The sequence below is a fragment of the Pelophylax lessonae genome (genome assembly GCF_965119305.1).
Source record: "Pelophylax lessonae genome assembly, chromosome: 7".
In the NCBI taxonomy this organism is placed as follows: Eukaryota; Metazoa; Chordata; class Amphibia; order Anura; family Ranidae; genus Pelophylax; species Pelophylax lessonae.
In genome coordinates this window covers 26,886,471-26,893,650 of record NC_138774.1, presented here as the reverse complement: position 1 = coordinate 26,893,650, position 7,180 = coordinate 26,886,471, and positions in this window count along the sequence as shown.

Here is a 7,180-nt window from a genome sequence, read left to right as displayed (position 1 = left end):
AATTTGAAGGGTTAGTTCTAGGGATGCACTGCTCTATCGGCAGCCGAAAATAAGGTCATCAGGGTTTTGCCGATAGAGGAAAAAAAAAAAAGAGGTGCCGATAATGGCATGCCCGATCGACTTCTGTGCAAAAACGCACCCCCCATTGACTTCCGTGCAAAAACACGCCCCCTATTGACTGTCATGCAAAAACGCCCCCCCCCCATTGGCTGGTTTTTCACATGCCCTGTGTCCCTCCGGCCTGAGTATCTAGCGGGTGCACTGTCCCCCCTCCACCTTCGAGGCAAAAATGCCCCCCCCCCCCATTGGGCTGGTTTTTCATATTTCCTGTGTCCCTCCAGCCTGGGTATCTAGCGGGTGCACTGTCCCCCCTCCACCTTCGAGGTAAAAATGCCCCCCCATTGGGCTGGTTTTTCACATGCCCTGTGTTCCTCCGGCCTGGGTATCTAGCCAGGCCGGACGAACACAGGGCTTGTGAAAAACCAGCCCAATGGGGGGGCATTTTCGAGGCAAAAACACCCCCCCCCCCCATTGGGCTGGTTTTTCACATGCCCTGTGTCCCTCCGGCCTGAGTATCTAGCGGGTGCACTGTCCCCCCCTCCACCTTTGAGGCAAAAACGCCCCCCCATTGGGCTGGTTTTTCATATTCCCTGTGTCCCTCCGGCCTGGGTATCTAGCGGGTGCACTGTCCCCCCTCCACCTTCGAGGTAAAAATGCCCCCCCCCCATTGGGCTGGTTTTTCATATTTCCTGTGTCCCTCCAGCCTGGGTATCTAGCGGGTGCACTGTCCCCCCTCCACCTTCGAGGCAAAAATGCCCCCCCCCCCCCCCCCATTGGGCTGGTTTTTCACATGCCCTGTGTTCCTCCGACTTGGGTATCTAGCGGACGCACTGCCCCCCCCTCCACATTCGAGGCAAAAACGCCCCCCCATTGGGCTGGTTTTTCACATGCTCTGTGTTCCTCCTGCCTGGGTATCTAGCGGGCACACTGTCCCCCCTCCACCTTCAAGGTTGTTTGTGTTGGGGGGGGGGGTCTCCCTTGGGCTTACCTATTCTGCTGGTAGGCTTAGGGAGCGTGTGACCTGATCTGCGCTCCACGCGGTTGTCCCCGTCAGTAATTTAGGCCGTGACCTTGCAGCCTACTGGCTGTACACTCTGTGGGGCGGCCCTATTGAGGGCGTCTGAAGCCGCCGCTCTCAGTTTCAAACATCTGAACTCCCCACTGCTCCCCTGATTGGTCCAGGTCCCCTCGGTCCGTGCACTCGCGGCCGGAGCCGCCTCCTGGAGGGGCAGCACTGTGGGGATGTTCCGGGTGGACAGCGGCTGTAGCCGCCATTAGGCCAAGGGCGCCTTTCCCTGTAGGTGTTGTAGGGCCCTAGGGGGGATTCTGCCTGCAGGACAACCTGCATCAGAGAGGCACTGGCGGCTAGTGGTCCCTCTATTGGGGGGCTCATTTTGCAGCCTCCTCTGCGGGAGATGGGGAGGATGATTCGCCTTGGAGGGGCATCGGAGCCCCCTGTGCAGAGTCTGTCGGGCCCTCTGTGCAGGGCCTCAGTCGGTAGGCAGCTCTGGGGTTTGTTTGGGTTTCCCAGAGCGCCCTCCCCTGCTTCATCTGTCGACAGATCCTAAATCTGGTTCTGTCGCCGTGGACATGCCCACCCTGCAGGGTTATTAGCCACGTTCCCTGACCTGTCTGATAGTGAGGATAATTCCTCCACAGCTGTAGCTGCGCTCGAGAGGCACTGGTTGACACACTGATTGCATCTGTGCAGGAGACTTTGCAGATGGAGGGTGCGGCTGAGGCGGCTGCGTTGGTGGCCGCCCCTCTTTTTTTGCCTCTCACTAGCCATCCTGCATGGCAAACATTTTTCCTTTTCCCTTGAAAAAATTGGCTATATTGTATGGGAGCATACAAAACACCTTCTTGTTGTTCCTACACGCCTTGCTGTGCGGTACCTCTTTGCAGAGTCGCTACTCCAGAAGTGGACTGTCCACCAGTGGTGGTCCCCCCTTTCTCCAGGTTGAATGTGTTCTCTCTTGCTGGCTCAGCGTTTAGGCCAGTCCTGGCCATTGTTCTAGTGTCACAAGCACTGAGTGGGCTACGCTTTTGCACTGTAACCTAGAGGGTGAGCAGCTCCCCCAGCTATCTGTTTCGGCAGTAGGCTTAGGCATGTATTGTGGTTTAAGTGTTGGTCTGCAAACCAGACCTCTAAAGAAACTGACTACCTTTTTCCCTTCAAGGCGATCGCCTGTTTGGGACTATCCTAGATGACATTGCTAAGAGTCTCACAGTGAGGAAGAGTATCTTTCTTCCACAACCTGGGAAGGAAAGAGAACCTCCTTGCTGACATGGCCTGCAGGACCGGACTGGCCTTCCGGGATACCGGGAAATTTCCCGGTGGGCCGTCGGCCCTGGGGCCGCTTTAAGATGGGGCCACTACTGCCGCTTTAAGATGGGACTGCTGCCGCTTTAAGATGGGGCCGCTTAATACTGGCCGCTGCAGCCCCGGCCCCTGCTGTGCTCTGGCTCCAGCGACGGATCTTCTCCAACTCCTGCCGCTGTGCGCGGCATTACGTCACAGCGGCAGCTGCGTGGCTGCGGATCATCATGTCATGCATCTCTGCATGACGGCGACGATCCCTCCCCCAATAGCATCAACGCAGCAGGAGGACAGGTCAGTGTGAGGCTGAGCGGAGTGGAGTAGAGCAGAACCTGAGCTGCCACGTGTAAACAACCAGGTAAGAGTAAATCGGCATATTAGGGCCCCTAATACAATGCTGACCCCTCCCCCTAATACAATGCTGACCCCTCCCCCTAATACAATGCTGATCCGCCCCCCCCTCCCCCTGATACAATGCTGATCCGCCACCCCCCCTGGCCCCCTCGCCCTAATACAATGCTGATTCCACCCAGCATTGTATTGGGGGGGGGGGGATCAGCATTGCATTAGGGGGAGGGGGCCGGGGGGGGGGGGGGTCAGCATTTTATAAGGGGGAGTGGGGCGGTCGGCATTTTATTAGGGGAGCGGGGTTAGTGTTGTATTAGGAGGAGGGGGCTGGGGGGAACAGCATTGTATTAGGGGGAGGGAGGGGAACAGCATTGTATTAGGGGGAGGGAGCTGGGGGGCTCAGCATTTTATTAGGGGGAGGGGGGTTAGCATTGTATTAGGAGGAGGGGGCTGGGGGGAACAGCATTGTATTAGGGGGAGGGGGGCAGCATTGTATTAGGGGGAGGGGGCCAGCATTTTATTAGGGGGAGGGGGGCTAGTATTGTATGAGGAGGAGGGGGCAGCATTGTATTAGGAGGAGGGGGCCGGGTGGTTATTTGGGGGCAGCAGTGTATTGGATAGTGGGTAGAGGGGCCATCAGCAGTGTATTAGATAGTGGGGAAGGGGGGGCCAGCTGGGCTGTCCTTAATTCTGTATGAGTGTTAGGGAGCCAGAGAGTGCTAAATGTCCGTTGGTAAGGGACGCAAATTACTTTCCTTGCCTTGGGTGCTGACAACCCACACTATGCTACTGGGGCTGGTATATTAATGTTATGGGGCTGGTATGAATTTATTTCCAGGGCTGGTTTTTATTCCTAGTCTGGCCCTGGTGGCCTGTCTTTCTTGGCCCACAAGAGGTTTTAAGTCCTCCCCAGGAGGTTCCAAGTGGCCCTAGTCTAGCAGGCCAAGTGCAGGATGTTTTCTAGACCCACAGACAAGATTCCTTTACCTTTAAGGTGCACCCCCACCCATGCCTGTTATGGGGGGGAAGTTTTTGTTGGTTTCCGGTCCTGTGGACCTCCTTGCTAAATAAACCAATGGGTCCACGAAGTGTTACTGTCCAGTTACTAGTTTCAGTTTCGTTCTTGCCCCCTGGAAAGGTTCTCCCTTCCTATGTGTGTCCTGGATCGTTTGCAAGCTCTCTTTGGGAGAGTGCAAAACCTGTTGCTTCAGGCATCACAATGGTTTCAGGTTTTTTTATTCAAGCCTGTTCACGGTCCCAAAGAAGGAGGGCTAGGTTTGTCCAATTCTGGACCTTAGGCCTCTGATCTGCTTGCACGGGTTCAGAATGGAGTCCATTTTGCATGGTGGTGGCATCCCTTCATCAGGGACTTTCTGCCTCTATCGGCATCGGAGATGCTTCCCTGCACATTCCAATGTGTCCCCGGCACTAGCGCTTCTTCCGTTTTTGCTGCGGGAGAGGAGCATTGCCAGTTTGTAGCGTTACCCTTGGGTCGTGCCTCCTCTCCTCAGGTCTTCACAAAGTGTTGGCCCCCGGTTTTGGCATTGCCATGTCAGCGGGGATTGCGGTACTGGGGCCCCTGGATGACCTCCTCTTGTGAGCGGAGTCCTCTGCTGCCCTGATGGGCAACAAAGGGATCACTATGCAGACCCTGAAAGGGTTCAGTTTGTCTCTGAATTACCAGAGGTCTGCTCTGATTCCATCCAGAAAATTGGATTATTTGGGTCTGACTCTGGACTCAGCTCTAGCCAGAGTGTTCCTTCCTCTGGACAATCTCAAGAAGTTGCATGCTGCGATTCATCTACTGATGTCCAGCAGGTGGTCCTCCCTCCAGACTTGCATGCAGTTGCTGGGCCTGATGGTATCTATTTTCGAGGCGGTGCCGTTTGCACAGTTCATACGAGGTCTCTTCCAAGGGAGATCTTGGTAGAATAGGACAGGACATGTGTCCGCGGTCCTTGGACATTCAGATCCGGCTTCGCTGGGAAACCAGGGGGTCCCTGTTGGTGGATTCATTCCTCAGCACTTCGACAAGGCAAATCCTCTCTCCCCTTGTCTTGTACAGTGGTCACCACAGATGCCAGTCTGTCTGGGTGGGGAGGTGTCCTGGGACTGAGCTCTGCTCAGGGTTGTTGAATTCTGGAAGAGTCTAAATTATCAATCAATGTCTTGGAACTTCTGCCGATCAGGCTGTGCCTGGATCACTGGACAGATCGTCTTCGGGGGCTACTGATACGGTTCCAGTCAGACAATGCCACAGTGGTGGCCTATGTCAATTATCAGGGCGGAACTAAGGGTGTATTGGCTGCCCTAAAAGTAGCCGGCATCCTCCGGTGGCCAGAATGCTTCATTCTTGCCCTCTTTACATATGCCAGGAGTGGAAAAACTGGCAGGCGGACTATCTCAGTCGGCAGGCGTTGAACCAAGGGGAGTTGTCCCTTCACCTGGACATGTTTCAACAGATATGTCTTTGGTGGGACAACTCTGAGGTGGATCTGTTGACATCCTGGCTCAACAGATAGGTAGCAAGGTTTGTGGCAAGGTCATGGGATCCTTCAACACACGCCACAGAGGCTCTGGTGGCCCCGCAGGGCCAGTATCCTCTGATCTACGTTTTTCTTCCTCTCAAGCTTATGCCATGGTTTTTATGCAGGATCGAGGCTGAAGGGATTTGGGTCATTCTAGTGGCCCCAGATTGGCCTTGCTGTTCTTGGTTCGCCGACCTGGTGCGATGGGTCGCCGACGTCCTTTGGACATGACATTGCAGAGAGGATCCGCTGTCCCAAGGGCCGATCTTCCATCCTGCTGTACAGTCGCTGGCTTTGATGGCCTGGCTGTTGAAAGCCAGGTGCTGAGAGATAGGAGGTTTGCCTGGGTCGTTGTTTCTGACACTGCTGAAGGCTAAGAAGTCTACCTCTAGGAAAATCTACCATCGAACGTGGGAGCGTACATTTTGAGTCAGTGAGTCAGTTAGAGTTCACCCTCGCTCTTTTTCGGTGGCTCAAATTTTGACCTTTCTTCAACCAGGTGTTGAGCAGAAATTGGCCTTGATTAACATCAAGGGCCAGGTGTCGGCCTTGGCGGCCTTTTTTTTTTAGCAATCCCTGGCCACGCACTCCCTGGTGTGTACCTTTTTTATTCAAGGGGTTCAGCATCTGACTTCACCGATGCAGTCTCCTCTACCTCTTGCCCTTGATGTTAATTAAGGGGAATTTCTGGTATCCGTTCTCTAGAAGCCTCCCTTTGATAATGTTCGGGAGATTTCCCTGCTTACGCTGTCCCAGGGGGTGGTCTGTTTGGTGGCTACCACCTCTGCTCCCAGGGTTGTCGGAGCTGGCGGTGTTCCACAGGATAAGGTGTTTCTTCGCCCATGTCCGTCGTTCCATCCTAAGGTTGTCTGATTACCATTTGAATGAAGACATTGTGTTGCCTACCCTGTGTCCCAGGCCCAAACATTCTAAGGATTTTGATTTGCATACCTTGGATGTGGTTTGGGCCCTTCGGCTGTATCTGGCAGCCATGGAGTCTTTTCGGAGGTTAGACTCTGGGATCACGGACGGTCCAAGAATAGGGCTGTCTACTTTGTCTGCGATCATTTCCAGTTTGATCAGACGGATGGTGTCTCAAACCTATTCTATCAAGGGTCAGGGTCCTTCTTTCCCTGTAACGGCGCACTCTACTCGAGCTCTTAGTGCTTCTGGGCCTTCGGTCATCAGACGTCAGTGGTGCAAGTTTGCCGGGCGGCCATTTAGTTGTCGGTGCACGCTTTCACTGTTTCTACAAGTGGATGTGTTTGGCATCTGTGGATGCTTCCTTTGGCTGCAAATTATTGCAGACTGTTGTTTAGAGGGCTTGTTCCTTCTTTGGGGGTGTATTGTTCAGGTGGGCTCCAGTTGTTTTTTTGTTGAGCCCCCATTTTACGCGGTTGACTATTCGTTTTAGCCTTGGGATTTTTTTGTTGTCCAACCCCTCATGTTTGGCACTGCTTGGGGATGTCCCTATGGTTCTGAATAATGGAGAGCTGTGTCCATCAATGAACGAAAGAGAAAATAGGATTTTTTTTTACTTACGGTAAAATCTGTTTCTCTGAGTTCATTGACTGACACAGCACCCACCCCTCTATGGAGTTGTAATACTTCTGACACTGCTGGTTACTAAACTGAAGACCTATAACAGAGAGGGGGGAGTATACCTCCAGGGACTGCCCATAGGCGTAGCCAAGTCTTCTTTCTGCCTAGTGTCCTACTCCTGTAGGCGGCAATATAACCCTATGGTTCTGAATAATGGAGAGCTGTGTCCGTCAATGAACTCGGAGAAATGGATTTTAGGGTAAGTACAAAAATCCCATTTTCCGGCTTGTGTGATTGGCTCACTGATTTTGCCCAGAAGTCTGCCTAAGATACAAGTCAGATTTCTGGCATCCCCTACAACAATATAATTTTCGGTGAGATA